Genomic DNA, 17,557 nt, shown 5'->3' on the forward strand with positions numbered 1-17,557 from the left:
GAAGACCAAGACTTCAAAGGCGTTCTGAAACGGCTTTGACTCTTCCCATCCTTTTTCTGAGAAGCTTTTCAATGAGATTTGCTGCTGTGGGCTAAATTGCTTCGAAGTATTTGGCTGATAGAACAGCTGGAACTGATAATCTCCAGCATCTAACAGGCTCTATTATGACAATTATTATTTATTTATTTGAAATTGCCCCGTGTTTTTCCCAATGAAGCTCTGAAAAGATTTTACAAAGGATAACTATTTTTTTGCATAATCACAAATAAGTACAGCTAGATAAAGTGGGGTCATATAAGTAGGTCAGGACTGCACAGTGCATCAGCACATGGGCAAAAGGAGTGTAAAAATAATAGGGTGGAAATTTGGCAGCAAAGTCCAGGGAACTTCTATAAATTTTAGTCTAATTTCCTAGGGAAACGAATCTTATGATACCTATCTCTCTAAGTCTGATAAGTTCTTTAAGGTCTAAGAGGAAACATTGCTGGGATATGCAACATAGCTACAAATAAATATCTACATAGCAGCCAAAGTGGATTTTTTTTTTTTTTTTTTTTTTTGGAAAAATAGACACCTTTCCAGCATCGAACAAAATTAACATGGCAGAAATACCTTTATTTGTGAACGTGGAACAGCACTCTTTTATGGACTTGATCTAAAAAATGCTGAGTGCCTTTATTCTGCTGGTAAGTTTTGTTTTAAGATTATCAGACCTTTCTGAGTATCCTAGCATAAAGACATTCTGCTTTGAGTGGTATTCATCCACAGGAATGCTGTGTATTGTCCCTTTTCTGCAGTATACAGCTAAATCTGGAATATGGCCATACTGCAGACCTGACCCAATAGTCAAGAAAATACAAAATTATGGTTATTTTAGACTTGGAAGGCAGGAAATGAGATGTTTTCCCCCTTTTCAGTCTCCATCTCTCCTTAGTGGTGTTAGGATTTACAAGAATTTGGAGGTTGTATGCTTCAGCAAAAACATTTCCCCAGATTAGATGATGCTCATTCTTTGGTCTCCTTTAAAAATATTATAAGAAATTTCATCAGACCATGAAACTCAGAATATCAAATTAGAGTCTTACCCAAATAATCCAGGTTTTGGGGATCTTGTCATGCTAAGTGGATTCTTTGGCACCGACCAATTTTATTATGGATGGAGCCACGGTGGAACCACATTAGAAAAGTATATTGTTACAGCACTTTCAATATCAACAATGCTACTTGGAAAGTAATAATGTGTTCCAGATGGCTAGAAAGAATGACTGTCCATTTTTAAATGATTTTTTTGTTGTTGTTTAGGTGATTTATTTTGATACATGGTCAGTAAATGTGAAGATAAGGTTGTTCACAGAGCATGAGATAAGGTTATTCTAAAAGGCTACTTTCATATAATTGGATTAGATAGAGTATCATACTGGTCTTATTTCTTTCATCTGAAGTATTGCAGCTAATTTTGCTTTGTGAAAGCAGACATTGAAACTGCTTGGTTATGTCCAGGGCTTTTCCACACCACTGACAAGCAATGGGAGTGTAGTTACCTGTCTGTAAGTGTGTGTAATAACAGCCACTGATGTAGCAGTTGAGATTTTGAGATACTCCAATGAAATTTATCTCAATTTGTTATATATAGCACATGAATTGGAGCTGAGCTACTGAAACTGAAATTAAAAAAAAATATTTAAAATCTATCTTTGCTCTTATACTGAACACATTTGAGGGAAGTCCAGGTGCTGGTAGGTGAAGTTAAAGTTATTGTAAGTTTACAGGGGTGTATTTTTTTACAGGTTCCAAATCGCCATGCTCCTTCATTATCCTGGTGCACCAATACCCCTTGTAACTCCTTCCATCACTGATGTTCTTCTGTACCGTTATCCTGCAAACAAGGAACAGCAGACAATGCAAAGCTAACAGTATCCCTGGATAGAGCAGGTAAAATATTGCCTGAGCAATCTTGTATGGAACATTTTTTTTTCAATCCTGCTGGTTTGGCAGGGATATCGATGCTTAGTTTCTTGCTTGTGACATGCCACTGTCCCCAGGTATGGCAGTGTGAACAAAGGCTGTTGTGACGTGTCTTGGCCTTTTATTGTCCTTCTTAAGACTTGCTGTATCTGGGCTCTTTCCCAGCTTCTCTTTTGGCCATTGCTTAGGCACTTTGAATCAGGTATTTATAGGCCCCCAGAGGCACTGGGAAACACTAGGCGCAGGGACAGCTGTGGCATTCAGGCTGGCTGACTCTGGACGTGCCTTCTGCTGAGCCTAGTTCATGGTGACCTCCCTTGTTAGGACACAAAGCACGAGTCTGCTCTATGCAGCTCCCTCTCTGCTGTACCCAGCAGCATCCACTCGTCTCTCCAGCCATTGGACTTTCTGAAGACTTCATTTCTCTTTGTGTGTTTCTTCAGCAGGCATTAGTTAAGCTGCTCACTGAAAAGCTTTTGAAGACATTCCCCAGAGTTGGTGGCTGCTGTGCATCAAGCAGTGGAAGAGCTTGAGGAGGTTTTGTTAGTCCTGGCTGACCAGATTCCTGTTTCATGTTTGAAATAGATCTGCAGCCAGTTGGTTAACAAAATATTATTCTCAGGATAACTACCTGAGCCACCTCGCCAAGCCAAAGAGTCATAGTAGGGTTCCAGAAAGGCCAATATTAAATCCAGAGACATCAACATTAGTGAAGTAGGACTAAATTATCTCCATCTGTCTCTTGCTCTTGCCTGAGGCAGAGAAATAAGTAGCTCCCTTGAAAGGAAGAAAAGATGAAGGCTGTGTTAATAAGGACCATAACAAAGCTTGTAGCTCAGGTCACGTTCTTTTTCCAGCTCTATCAAGTTCAGTCAAAGAATATCTCAGCTCCTGTTGCTTGCCTGCCAGCTGCTCTACCAAAGCCCAGTTTTCCTTGACAGTAAGAACAGCCGTGCCACCATGCAGCATCAGAGACATGAGCTGGCCCTGCTTTCAGGGGTGGCTTCATATAGGTGACACACAGCTTGTATTGTTCTCTATTCAGTTAGCTGGTTTTAACTGTTATTGCGTATTAAGCACCAACAGATATTGCTGCTATGTGCTTTGAAGCATAGAATCATCTAGTTGGAAAAGACCTTCAAGATCATCACGTCCAGCCACTGACCTGACCTACTGAGTCCCATCACTAAACTATGTCCTTTAGTGCCAAATCCACACGTCTCTTAAATACCTCCAGGGTATTTAATACTTCCATGGGTTTCCTGTTGCAATGTTTAATCACCCTCTCCATGATTTATTTTTTTTTTTCCTAATATCAAATCTAAACTTCCCCTGGCACAACATGAGACTGTTATCTATCCTCACTGACCAACATCATTGAGTGTAAGTTTTGAAATGTATGGGAAAAATTATATAAACACTGGCCTTTGCTCTACCCTAAGTGCATTTAAGGATAGAATAGAAGCAAAATAAAAATTAACCTTAATGTTAAGAATGTTCAGAAACTTTCACTGTCTTTCTGTTCAGTTCTTATGACAAAACTGCTTGTAGAAGTAACAGATTTCAGATGTGAATTGTGCCTTATTTACTACTGCAACGTATCTTGATTTCACTATTAATTTCAATTAACATCCATACGTTCTCTGGAAAACTCTACTTCCCTTATGAATCTGTCTATATAAGTAACCACATTGAAAATGCTTGTATTTTAATGATACTTCATTATGATTAGAGAGTTTTTCTTCTTTTTGAAAGCTTCATGATCCCCAAAAGTACATCAGAAGCAACACTTTGGGGGAAGAGCTGTACAAGGGGCTTTACTTTTGAAAGATGATATGAAGAAAGGTAGAAAAAGCTTCCTAAATATAGATAGAGGTTTGGAAGGATGTAGCTGTTCATAAAAGTTTGCATTTGTGCAGTACTTTGGTGTATATTGTTGGGCAAAGTGGAGATGTGCATAATGAGGCATGGAAAGCATAAATTCAGTTGGCTAGGATCATGGGGTAAGTAATTATCCCTGTGGGAAGATAGCAGGTGGATTAGTTACTGGGCTGCATCTGCAATAGGCAATTAAAGGAAAACATCTGTTTCACATTGCCCATTTCTTCTTTTCCAGGATACTCCTCCACTTTGTCTCTCTGATACTGCAACCTGGAGACAAGTCACTTCTCTAATGAGGCTGTGCAAACATCATGTGTTCCTACGTGGAAAGAAGTGGAGAAGGCCAGGAGCAACAGGACACAGTAAGTAACATCTGGGAACATCTCCTGACACTCTTGTTTTATTTTCTATTAGATCCTTTCTTGCTCCAACACAAAATAAATCCGTTTCCAGTGACTTGAGAGTAGACCTATTAGAGGTGCAGAAAATAAATCCTGGAGCCAGCTCTGCTAAGTGACTCATAGTATCTCTGCTGCCATCTTGAGTAAGAGGAAAGTCTGAGCATCAGATAAACATTTTCCTGTTTGACTGAGCTGCTCAGAGTGGCTTTTGTTAAATTAGCCAGGACAAAGTGATATCTGATGTGCAATGTGTAGTGAAGCCTGTTTGAGCCAGGAAAGGTTACCATGTACTCAGGGCTTGAGGGTATCCGTGGCTGATGATGAGTGTGTTCTTTGGCCAGTAAAAACTAATAATAGATGAAACGTAAATGCTGCACTTTACATGATCTTTTCTGCCTGTATCATTGCAAGAAAAATTTCTCTGTGTTCTGGATGAATTTAGCTGGGCTGGATTCTGTTCAAAGTTATGATAAATCTCGTATAACCTTGTTTTAGGTGAGCTGATTTCTGTAGTGCTGGTGTAGATTTACATATTCATAATAAAGAGCATGATTTTCCCCTCAGTTTTGGTAATTTCTCACTGTAAGCATTTCTTTCTCTGAAAACTCCTTATCATTATTGCTTTTGTCTGTGATTTATTTTTCAAGCAGGGATTAGACTAAATTTCTGGAAAAAAAGATCAAGTATATTTGAGCAGTCATATGTGGTTTAGTGATGCATATCAGTGTCAGCATGTGTTTATTTGTTTCTAAATATTTTGAACTAAACTCAGATATCAGCTATGTCAATATACAACTGGAATAACTCCAGTTATGGCAGTGGAGTTGCTCCTGATTTATTCTTTTAGTTTAAAAAAGTGTAAGTGTTGATGCTGCATATTCCTACAGTAAAATGGGAACAGAGCAAAGATAAAGTGTGAAGGGCTTTGGCATTAGGTTGTTTGTGGAAAATATCATCATGTCATGTGTCATTGATAACAGAAATACAAAAGGGAAGGAAAATTATCCACCTTGTTCAGGATCACAAAAAGTAATGAATCACACTCTTTCTTTAAAATACAATGAAATTGCCTGGCATGAAGTGTTTATGCAATACGAGAACTCTGTTTCCCTAATCTCTATTTCAGACAGATTAAAATGCAAATATTTCCAGTGCAACAAGAGTTCATTAAAGCAGACAATTGCCTAGGGAAATATGCCTTTTAGCTGTGCTTCCATTAACTCTCCTGGAAGAAAAAAAAAAAAAAAAAAAAAAAAGAACCTAATTAGTGTTCCACATTCTTCTCCTGTTGGGATGTTTTTACTTGGGGACTGACGTAGGTTAGAAAGTCCTAACTTGAAGCAAACAGAGCTGCTGGAGGTCCTGAAGAAAGGTGTGATGATCTATTTTATAGAATCAGAAAAACAGTAGTGATATTTATCTTCTTTTATATTTACCTCCTATATGTGTCAATGAAATTTTGGCCAAAATAGATGTATTTCAGTTCATGGTGTTGGTGATTCACTCTGTCTAAGCTTGTGGACAGCTTCATGGCTTGTAAGATGTTGCTAAATTATTTTCAGTACTTGCCATGGTCTTTTGCATAAAGGAATCGGTACTGCAGATCAATTCTTTGGTGCCTCTTTAAGTTAAAATAATTAAATGCATGATTAAACTCTCTCCCACCCTAGATTCAAGTGCATCTCATAATGCAGCGGAATAATTTGGTGGACATGGTGACATGCATCGGTGGCTGAGTAGATCTGGCCTCTGTTTTCAGCCTGGACAACTTGTTTCACTCTTCAGTTTTCCTTCTTACCTTCTGTCTGCTTTGTTTATTACAAGGAGGGACTGCTTCTTACTGCATTTCTGAACACCACCTGGTATAGAAGCATCCAACCCCTAAGTGGTGCTGGAATATAAATAAGAGTAATAAAGAACCTTTTCCCTGTACTAATATTTCAACAGTGTTTTTATGCAGAAATTTGGCTTGGAGCAAAGTATAATTGGCAGACAGCTTTTAACTAGGAAGGCCACATTGACCTATTTCAGCAAGGGACCAGAGAATAACAAACCCATGTTATCCTCTAAACATAATTGAATTGAGAAATAAAGCTTGGGTCTAAGCGCTCCTCCAGGATTGAAGATAGTTCCCTGCCACCACCCCCCCAAATATCTGGAAAAAAACAGGAGAAGGTTGGAAGTCAGGTTCTTCCACATGGCAGTGGAAAAAGAGCTGTCAGACTAGCAGCCTGAGTGCATTATTTGGCATTGCGCTTTAGCTGTGCCCCCACAGATCATTGTGTTAACACAAATCCTGCCTCTCCTTCCCCCTGCTTGTGGGCTTCTGAAGGAAATTATTAATTAGAGCTGGTGAAAACTTTCCATTTATCTTTCATTACTTTTTCCTCTGTTAATTTTTCCTTTCCTCTTTCAAAACTTTGTGATGTGATGAGGCAGGATCAAAACAGGTTAGACAGAAAACGTAAGGGCAGATGTGGCCAGGTTGTCACTGGTTTTGGCAGACCAGCACCTGCAGGGGAAGCCACAGACTTCCCCGTTCCTTCTGCTCCGGGCTGTGACATAAGGTAAGGGCAAAGCAAGGGCAGGAAAGACAACTTCTACATCCCATGTATGTACTTGTACATATTCTATACATTTTCTCATTTTTCTCTCTAAATATATTGTAAATGTCATTTTTTTTTTTTTTTTTCTCCTTTGAATGCATTTCTAATTTATAGCAGGTAATCCAGTGACACTAAGCCTGTGAGTGAGATGGGACTTTTACCCCCTGGGATCACTATTGCATAAACACAACTGCCACCTTCTAAGGGATAACTGCCCTGACTGTCAAGGTAAGCAACTACAGAGCTTTCTAGGAACTGTTCATTAAAGTGAACAAATGCATGAGCACACCTAGTAGGAGAGAAGGAAAAAGTAGGCAAATTGCTTTTTTTTTGTTGTCGTTTCCTGCTCTTCACAGATTAACGGAACAGACTGCAGGATTGACAGAATCATTTTCTGAAATGCTGGTGGTGTTCAGAATTTCAAAACATAATTTCAACCCCCCCCAACCTTACTCTTAGGAAAAGGCAGATGATCACGTTCAGGCTGAAAGTGACTTCAGCATCTGGAGGTTGCAAATGGTCATTTCTGAGTCAGAGAACTGGCAGAAGGGTGCTGTGGGATGTTCCATATTTGGTTCAACCTAAATCATCATGGTCATAGTCATCAAAATAAAAAGAAATCCTTTTCCTAGTACAGCCATGAAGAACAGAGATGAGCTTCCTCCTTTGCACTCTTCCCAAACTATAGCTATTGGACACATTGGGTGAAAACTTCTATTAAAATGGATAGCTATGCTCACATTGTTGTCTGCACTGTGAGACACCAGCTTCTCTTGGTCACCAGCTTCTCTTCGAGAAGTGTGTACTGCTCCAAATTAGGAAGGACTTTCCTTGTTAGAGAGGGAAGTAGATCATGGAAAAACTTGCCTCAGGTCCATGAGATAATTTTGATAAAATGAAGACTTTTATGCAACTTGCCTCCTAATAAGCACATCCCTTTAGACTAGATTTAGCTTAGATCTGAGTGCTTCTTGAATCCATGCAGTCTTAACAGGGCTAAGTGAATCAGATTATGACCTGCAAAAACCTCCCAATTTCCATATTTTACCCTTATAAAATACGTGGTTCAGCACGACCCACAGTTACATAAACTGAATGCTTCCCTAAAAATGCATGTAAGGTCTGTCCCTGACATTGTGACATTTACTATTCATTTAGGTTGGGAGGATTTGTTAAAAGCTCTGCTATGAGTGCATTTTGACACTGTCTTTTGATGGTTAACTCCAGTTTCTAAATAATTTATTTGATGTCACATACTCTAAGATATGAAATTGGTCTAATTAAAGACATGCAAAATATAGCCTATATGACGGATATAAGGAAAACATACTTTTCTGTGTGAGTGGTAAAGCCCACAGCCACAAACACCTCTCCAGTCTGGTAGCCTCAAAAATGCATCCACAAATATTATTCATCTCTGCGGTCTGCAAAGAGTTATCAGGGGTCATAGCTTCCTGAAAACATCTGCAGAACTAGGAGTTTTGTATATGGACGTATTTGTCACTCAGTAAAGAGTCACTTTCTTTTACTATTCCCACTAGTCTAAGAGAACAGCAATTATGAATAAGGCAGCCTGGAAGAGACTGAAATATTCAAAAATGAATATTATGGGGAAAATATAACTAGATGTTTACAATAATTTCTCCAATTTAAACTCATAAAAAGCATCTTTCCAACATGTCAACGTGTTTACTTACCACATTTTTTTGGTGGGAGAATCTTTAAGAAAGAAAATGTCTGAATTTGTCCCAAATAGTTTTAAAATAGCTCCTCAGTTTGGATGAGGAAGGCAGAACATATCCGCCCGTAGGTGAATGCAATAATCCTGAAACTTCAAGAGTGAGCAAGATGCATCTTGTACCCAGTAATTTTGATGAACAACCACTTATTAGTTTACGGATGTTGTTGAATCACTACATTATATCAGATTTCTTCATAGTCACTAAAGCTTTTTTTTTTTTTTTTTAAAAAAAAAAAAAGATATGCCTACTAGAAATAAGAAAAAGTCCTAATGGGATGTAGGATTGATGGTTTAGTAGAGCTCATAGGTGCACTGGACTATGTTAAAGACTATAAGGTTAGAAATATGCACCCCAACCGATGCCAGCATTTCTTTCCAGCATTCACAGAGATTGGAGCATGGTTAGTGTTACTCAGAGCTTTAGGTTGTGAAGGAACCACAGGATAAGCTACTGAATGACACTGCTAGATTAAATATTTGCTGATGATATTCTTTTTCCTATCTTTCAATGTCTAGCTGAGATGAATGGTTTATAATGATTACTTCTGGATGTATTTCTGTAGAGGGAGAGAGGCACTGATTCCTAAAGATTGTGTTTCCTCATTTTGTGTTTTAAAAGCAGATAAAATGGGGGATGCTCCCATTGTCCAGTTCCCTAGGTTAAGCTACCTTTATATATACATATATATATATATATTTTCATTTTTCTTTTTGGTTTATCTCTTTAATGTTACCCACTAAGACTCTCAGATATTGCCCCCCAAGCTGCATTAATTTTGGTACAATAACCAGTTAAGATAATCCATCATTACTGGCAGAGCCCAATCAAATTAGGTCTTGTAATGTCCCAGAGAAAGGTACAATCCCAGTGGGAAATGCTCACCATTAGAGGGATGAGATAAAAAAATATGGAGGGAAGGGAAACTAGAGAAACAATTGTGAAAAATGATATTGCTAAATGTTTTCTTAGGAAATAACACTGAAACAAGTGATTTGGAGGAATTCCACATTTGTTCTGAGCTATTAATTTGTCTGCACAATGGCAAAGCTAGAGAGTCTAGGGGCCAAGAACAGAAACCAAAACCACTCTCCAAAAATGTTGGGTGAATTTCCAGGTAAGAAATTTGCTTTCAACTCTATTTACTGGAACACAGAAAATGATTCACTTGATCACAACCAAAGGTCAGTTCATATTCTTAACAATTCTCTGGAACTAAGCCAAAAATCTGTTGATCTTTATCTCATGTAGTGAAAATACAATGTGAAGATGCCTAGTGAGGGTGGAATCAACAGCTTACAACAAGAAAAGATGGATTTGAGAGAACATGGGATACTCATGGCAGAGAGCTGAATCAGATTTCACCACAGAAATCTTAAAATACAGAAGAAAAAAAAAAAAGGGGGGGGCAAAAAAAGTTAGATACCTTTAAAACCAGGGGTAGAAATTTATAAAGTATAAGCAAAAGTCTAAGAACTGCCAGACTAATTCTTAGCAATGTGAAAGATCTCATTTTAAGTTATGTGAACATGATTTTGGTAGGTTACCTTGAAAAAGGCGCTTTATATGACAGCAAAGGGCTTATAAAATAATAAAGGCATCCCCTAAAATAGAAAGAACAACAGTGACATAAAACATTCATCATGCTTTCAGTGTGAAGTGAGAATTTGCACTCCTAACCTCCCACATTGGATCTGGGTCTTGAATAGCATTTCTGTTTTCTCTTCAGCTAAGCTAATGACAGATCTGAAGAAGTGTCAACACTGAACCAAAAAAGCTTGAAGCAGCAGGAATGTCGTTCACAGGGGAGATGGGAGCCATAGCAAATACACTTTTCAAGGTTGGTTACTCCTGACTAAAGGCATGTCGTTTTCAGCAAGAAAAGCCAAAATCTTGCCCACAAGCAGCGATGCTCTCCAGATGAGTCCCATGCCTACTCTGCACAGCATCGGGTGAGGTAATGTTGCTCCCATCTCTCTGGCTCCTCTCTCCTCTCCTGCTGCCAGCTCTTGTTCAGGCTCAGGTATTTGCTTTAGTCAGACTTTGTCTTCATAGAAAGCAGGTCGAAACAGATTATCTCCCTGTCAAAGAGGGGAACTTTGTGAGGAGTCATATCCGAACAGGACTTACTTACATTAAAGTAAATTCATTAAACTATGTTACATGGTGAGTGAGCTGGAGTTTCACAAACATTTTAATATCGTTCATAAACGGATGGTATCAGATACAATTTATTTTGAAACCCTTATGATTTCAGACATAATATGCTGTACTCCAATAGTTATGGGGTTTGCTACATGGGACATAGTTTTCCACTTAGTTATAGAAAGCAACTTACCATCAGCCTCAGATGTTAATCAGAAGCTGTACCAGGGCTGACAGTTGCAAACAACAGTAATAACTAAATTGTTTAGTTTCTGTCCTTCTAGTACATTTCATTTGATTCACTACCAAATATTTAAACTTCGCTCCCTTCTTCTGTGACTTTTAAACTTCAATAAACTTTCATTTCAATTTGAAATCAACAAACATTCTTTTCCCCAAAAGGTATTTAACAAAGAAGCTTGTTCCCGTTCCTTTATAATTGATTTCAAGTGTTGACCAATTGACCTTTTTCAAGTAAAGAGAAGAAACAAGAAGTTCTCTGTAATATCTCCAAAGAATTCCCTCAATAGAAGTGTTTTTTTTTTGAAGAGAGGAAAAAGTTGCAGTTTGAAAAACATTGGAAATATTTCCTCTTTCTGAGAAATTATTGCTGCTTGTGGAGAAAAAACAAATGCAAACTGGTATATGCAGGCATCAGGTGTTTGCTATGAAGCATTTGCCAAAAAGGGACAAGTGTGCAAAGGGCATCAGACTCCAGAAGACCCCATGTAGGCCAGGAAATGAGATTTCACTCAGGTGTCTAAAACAGGGGATATATTTGCAGTACATGAATGGCCTGTGGCTACATGAAGATATCTACAAATCCAGTCATTATTCCCAATGGGAGCTCCTGTTTCTCAACAGATGTGAAATTCAGGCTGTTTCATATTTAGAAACCTAAATGAGCACTTAGCACTTCTGAAGTTCTGGCCTTGGCCAAACACACCATATCCAAGAACAAAAGTCACATGAACTCAGGCAGAACAAACCTTCAGGTTAATCCTTGGTCACTGCAAGAATGTAAAACATCTCAGATTTATTCCCCAAATCCAGTACAGGTTTCAGCTGTGTTGAACAGTCAGCACATCACTGAAATGATAATTTCATAAATTCAGTGGCCTGAAGCCATTGGTCAGTGTAGTCTTTGTGATTTATGTTTGACAATTTTAAAGACAAGAATCCATCATTCACGCCTGGTGGAAAATGCACCCCAGACCCCAGAAAGGTCTTTGGATTTTTTATTTGATTTTTAAATTACCCTAAAGGAATTGTTTCAGCGTACTGATTGACGCTTGTTTAACTTTCTATTTTCCCCAAAGGGTTACTATGGAAGATGGAATTTAATTAATCTAAAAGCAAAATAAGTAATTGCTAAATGAATGTTTGGCAGCAGCAAACCAAAGTTCGTCTGGAGGGGGGGCGGGGTGTGAAAGTCCAGATCCTTATGTCTTAATTTTCTGCTCCTGGTTGTGTGCTAAGGAGATGTGGTACCTATGGAAAAATTACTGCCAGAGATTGGCTCATGTAATCAGCATTCCAGGGAGCCTGGCTCAAGTCCTTGAGCTTCTGTGTTGGCTCTGCTGCTCCTGTGTACACTAGTGATGGCTTCTGAGACCTGTAGGTTTTTCCCCCCCCACCAGAGAAGTGTCTGTCCTTTCTGAACACCTGGAAGTGCCAATGGGAAGGTGCTACTGGTTTGTGGTAGCAGATGCGCAAGGCTCACCTCAGCACATACATACAAGTTGCTGGAGATGCAGATTATATTCTCAAAATACCCAAAACTGCAGTTACAACTTCACTTGCTGGAGCTGGCACAAGTACCTATCCTGGGCCAACTCCAGCCACAGGAGCAGAGCAAGCTGGTTGTGACCATACCAAAAGGATCCCTTTGCTAGAACAAGTGTTGTACTTGATATTAATTCCTCAGTCTTAGAAGCATCTGTTGTTTTTGAAGCTGCTATATTCCTTCATAATTAATCAGAGGAAAATTAGAATATTTACCTAACTTTTTTCTCTAGCCATTTTCTTTGATTCAAAATAATATGACCAGAGCTTTTTGTGCAGTAGGCACTGTGATACACTCCACCTTCAGTGGAACTGTTCCTCCTACATGATGGTGATGTTATCCCATGTCTCTCACATTGTTTATCACATCCAGGTCCATCATGGGGACTTGAGGACAGCTGGATGGTTAAAGCCATTCCAGCTACAGATGCTGGAAAGGCATTGTGGAGAAAAAGCCTGTGTCCCTACTCAGGTTTTGTTCACTGCTGCAGGATGTGACTCACTGGCTGACCATTGTCCGGCTCCAGAAATTTGGTCTGTCTCTAAACAACCCCAGATTTGGTGGGCTTAAACTCTGAAGGATCTGTCATGTCCAGAGGTCTTTGAAACACAATGACAGAAGCATGGATTTCCAGCAGGGGAATCAAAGGAGCTCTAGTGCAAGATCATCAGCAAGCAAAACCAAAGACTTAATGATGATTTTGGCGAACTTTTAAGGGGGGGAATGTGTTTTTAGTTGTCTGGTTGCCATTAGCTTCAATGAGAATGGTATTAGCTGGGTGCAAGGTAGCTTTTTGGGGTCTGTAGCATTCAGAGACTGTCTTGAGAAGTGATCAACCTGCCCATCATGCTGTGCAGAACCCAACATCCCCAAATGAAGGGTGAAAGTTTAGATTGCAATGGAAGGAAACCATGGGGAAACTCTGCAGCAATCCCCCCTCCAAATGTAGTCAAGAAAGAAAAAAACACTTAAGTAATGTCAGCTTTAAACTTGTGAGCCTCCCCCATAGATAATTCAACTTTTCAACCTTCAATTTAGGCTGTGGTGGCACAGACCTTCCTAATGGGTATCTGCTGTCCTGATTTTTAAACATTCAGTGAGTTTACAGCACAGAAAATGAATTGACCTGATGCTGTTTGGAAACACAAAGATGCTAGCCAAGAAATGTATTAAGCTGTTTTTACTTTGCAAACAATTTAGGCAATACAACTGGAAGAACAGGCAGCCCTTCACTATGCAGTTAAAGTCACAGTACTAAATGGTTAATCATAAGAAATACCTGATAACAAAGAGAGAGCCTGCTTCTAGTGCAATTCAGTCTTATACACCATAAGAAACTGCTTTCAAGACAAGAGGGAATGGATCTAGTAGACATCTGGTCTGGGTAAATTTGTCATGTCTGCAGTTGTAATTATACTCTAATGATAGATTTCACACTGCTTAAAATCCCAGCAGCACACTGTTTTTAATTATACATTACCCAGAAATAGGCCTTACTGACTTCTGCCTTCCGATTATTGTTTTTATCCAATTTTATGGGCTACTGATGTTTTTGGTATCTGAGAACCACCTGAGTACTGTTCAGTGTATACTCAAGAAGACCTGCAAATTCAGGAAAGAATATGATTATTGCCACTTTTCAGGTGAAAAAAAAAAATCTATAAATTAGTGATAGGGCTTTTCCATGTGCTTCTAAGAATGAAGGAAGAATACTTGAACTTCTGTGCAAAAAGAAACAGTTAGGGTCTGAAGTCTGCCTCACCATTTTGCATAGCAAGGGTCTGTCCTCAGTTTTAGTGTCTTTGACACCTCTCCCCATATGCAGCAGTCTCACTTTTCTTGAGAAAACAGCATCCACAAATCATCATGCAACTGCCATAGCTTACAAACATTGTCTCCCACCACTTACCTTGCCAAAGAAGTGTTGCTTCTGACAGCATGCTTTTGGTGTTTTGTATTCTTACTTAATTAATCGAGAAGTTCTGATCTTTTCTGTACTTCATCTTGTCTAATAAGAACTCCCAAAGGCATCTCATTTTATTTCTAGGAATAAGCTTGTTGTTTTATAGGGACCATGTGCTTGTCAGAGCTTGCCCTCTGTCCTTGCCACAGCACATATAAGAAACCACATAGATTAATTCCCAGAGCACTGCCTTTGAACATACATATTACTTTTATTAAACAAAGCTCTTAATTTTTTTTCTCTCATTTCCCTGCACTCTCCAGCCTCAGAATCAAAAAAGTGAAAAAAGGACAAATCAACATTATCTCTATATGGAGATAAAACATCAAAAAGATATTTCGGAAAAAAAATGCAGATATTACAACACACAATTCATTGTGGTAAACTTACCTAGGCAGGTATCAGTTCAACAGCCCTGAGAGAGTGCCCTTATGTAGAAACTCTTTCCCACCTCATAAGGCAACTTGCTAGGACCCATGTGTGGGACACAGGGGCCCTAACTGGGGAACAGCTGCTTCTCAAACACCACCCCCCCTATCCTATTTGCCACCAGCCTCTTTCTTGGGCATATTTATGTGTCTAACACTAGCTCGAGATCAGCTGGAGAGAGATCCCTCCCTGGTTTCCCGATTGGTCAGCTCTTAATTAAAGGTTAAATCATTTTAAGGTAAGGAAGAAATCAGAGGTTTGCTGGCTCTTGGCTGGGACAGGTGTCTGCTTTGTTGTGATAGTGAATGGTGCTGAGTAGATGTGAGGGCACTTCAAAAAAGTGAGATAGATTTTTCCCAAAGTTAATAAAACTCAATCCCAGCCTTGAATGCATCACAGTGAAGGTGTAGCTGTGACTGATTGATTAAATTGATGCAAGAAAGCAAAAAGAGGAAAAAGAAGAAATTGTTCAGCCCTCAGCAAAGTTTCAGTACCCTTCCGGGCTGCTGTTGTGCTGGCAAAGTTTGGAACAGGGTGCTGACTTCTGTTTGAAATGGGTAGAATTGCTGCGTTGTATCACTCCAGCACCACATTCAATCAATCCTGAAAGTCAATCCTGATATCAATATGGAAGCAATGTTGAAAGTCTAGTCCTGAACTGTAAAATTTACTCAATAATGTTTTCTTGTTTCCAATACTCTTTCCTTGTTCCCAGAACAAGAAGTGTTCAAGCATGTCCTTGCCGCCCAGATTTCCTTGGAAAAGAGCCTTAACCCTCACTTTGTACTGAGAAATTGAGAACAGCAGGAGCCCCAGCATCTTCTCTCTGGGCCACAACTGCCTGAAAACATGGTGAATACATAGATGGCTATTTCAGTGGTGATTAACCCATACAAAACCCACTGGAACTGGAGAAATCTAAGCCTCTTTACTCGGCTGTGATAGTATCAGAGTGCTGAGAATCAGGCAGGATCATGTCCATAGCTCTGTTCAAAAAAATGTGCCAGATTAATAGGCATAATCAAGACTGACATTGAGTAAGAGGCAAGAACGACTAATCAGATGCTAACTTAGCTGATGCTGGCATTACTGAAAGCCTGGGGGCATAGTCCAAGGATAAAAACATAATGTCTTATCTAACCAAGGAGTCATTTGTGCACCACTAGTTACAACATGTACTGAAAAAAGGAAAGAAGGAAAAAAATATCTGTGGCACATGAAATTATTTTATGCCCCAGAAAAGATAAGAAAATAAAGGTAAGTGTTCCTGGACCCAATCTTTATAGGGGAAAAGCCCATCTACTGTTAACCCATTGCAAAGTCTACTGTAAGTCCCCAAGATATGGACACATGCTGACGGCTTGCATGTGAAATGGAGACTGCGTAGATGAAATAAAAATGAGTATATCTAAGATATTTCAAAACTCAGTTTTGGCACATTTCTTGCTGTTTGGAGTTTGCTAAGATACATGGGCTGCCCTGCTCTTTGGTTCAGTGAGAGTTCAGGCCGTCTGGCAATCCCTTTCTTTTGGCCAAGGCTCTTTTTTTCTGGCAACACATTTCCCTGTTTCTCAAGACTTCTTTCCTCCCGATTCAACAGGATGTGGAACTGGATCTCACAGAACAACAGCTCATGGAAAGGAAAGGTTCTTTGACACACAACAACGTCACTGGAGGGTGAACTTTAATGTCAGGGAAGTCATCTGGAGGATGAAACCAGGAGTAAATCAACCACTTCCAGGTGTAATGCTTTGGGGAAATTCATGGCTGAGTCTTATTTCCAATTTTTTGCAGTACAACTCATGAGTCCTAACAGTGAAAGAACTTCTGTGCAAAATTCAGTAAATTAAAAAAACCACATACAGTCCTGGGGGAAAAACTGGAATTGTACTTCCATAATACAAGCCTTTCCCAGAAAAGCCAGGCATGGGTCATCATGAAATGCAACACCACACATCTGTGAGGGTGTCTGCCCGGTTCCTTCCAGCCTTTCCCATTTCCATCATTCTCCATCTCTTGAAACCTTCTGCCCTAGCAACTTGAAACCACAGCCAGCCTCTTGCTGGCTGGGAGCTCTGGGAAACTGGGGCTGCCTGGAAGGAGGAGGAGGAGGAAGACCCAAGTGATGGAGCCAGTGGGAGAAGTTACTTCACCTCTGCCTGTGGGGCACGGTGAAAGCATGAAACCGGCTGTAATGAAACCTCATTTTTCCCTTCCAGTTGTTCCAAGAGGTGCCACTATTGCCTCTTGGCAGTACCTCAGGCTCTAAACACTGACCTGTCTTAATGGTCTTTAGCCAGCGGTGGCACTGACTCACTGTCTTCACCAGCTTCAAGTGACATCACTTGATCTTCTTCCCAAGGGCTGGTAGCCAAGCAAGGTGACACCTTTGTGGCATGGGCATGATTTGACATGACCACCGCTTCACCCTGGAAGAGCAGTGCATGTGTGAACGCCTCTCTGCAGCCCTTTTCAAAATGTTTGTGCAGGAACAGCCATAAACCAGGCTGTATTGACCCAAAGATGCAATCCAAGTTGTTTGAGTCTAGGCCTTATCTAGATCATATTATCAGGACCGAGAGCACAGATGCACCCCGGGAAGGGAGGGGACTGAGCGCGAGAGAAGGAAAGGCTTCGTCCCT

At 39.8% G+C, this 17,557-nt stretch overlaps 2 long non-coding RNA genes across 2 annotated transcripts; one reads left to right on the forward strand and one right to left on the reverse strand.

Moving 5' to 3' along the window:
* Positions 1 to 1,832: 1,832 nt before the first annotated feature.
* LOC118172994 lies at positions 1,833 to 10,142 on the forward strand. Its single transcript, XR_004753955.1, has 4 exons — positions 1,833 to 1,932; positions 4,082 to 4,208; positions 6,968 to 7,081; positions 8,974 to 10,142. It is a non-coding gene; the product is annotated as an uncharacterized LOC118172994 (long non-coding RNA).
* Positions 10,143 to 10,446: 304 nt separating this feature from the next.
* Positions 10,447 to 15,040, reverse strand: LOC118172993. Its single transcript, XR_004753954.1, has 3 exons — positions 14,877 to 15,040; positions 11,727 to 11,826; positions 10,447 to 10,721 (listed from the first exon to the last, which is right to left on the reverse strand). It is a non-coding gene; the product is annotated as an uncharacterized LOC118172993 (long non-coding RNA).
* Positions 15,041 to 17,557: the final 2,517 nt, after the last annotated feature.

The sequence above is a fragment of the Oxyura jamaicensis genome, chromosome 11 (assembly GCF_011077185.1).
Source record: "Oxyura jamaicensis isolate SHBP4307 breed ruddy duck chromosome 11, BPBGC_Ojam_1.0, whole genome shotgun sequence".
Classification (NCBI taxonomy): Eukaryota; Metazoa; Chordata; class Aves; order Anseriformes; family Anatidae; genus Oxyura; species Oxyura jamaicensis.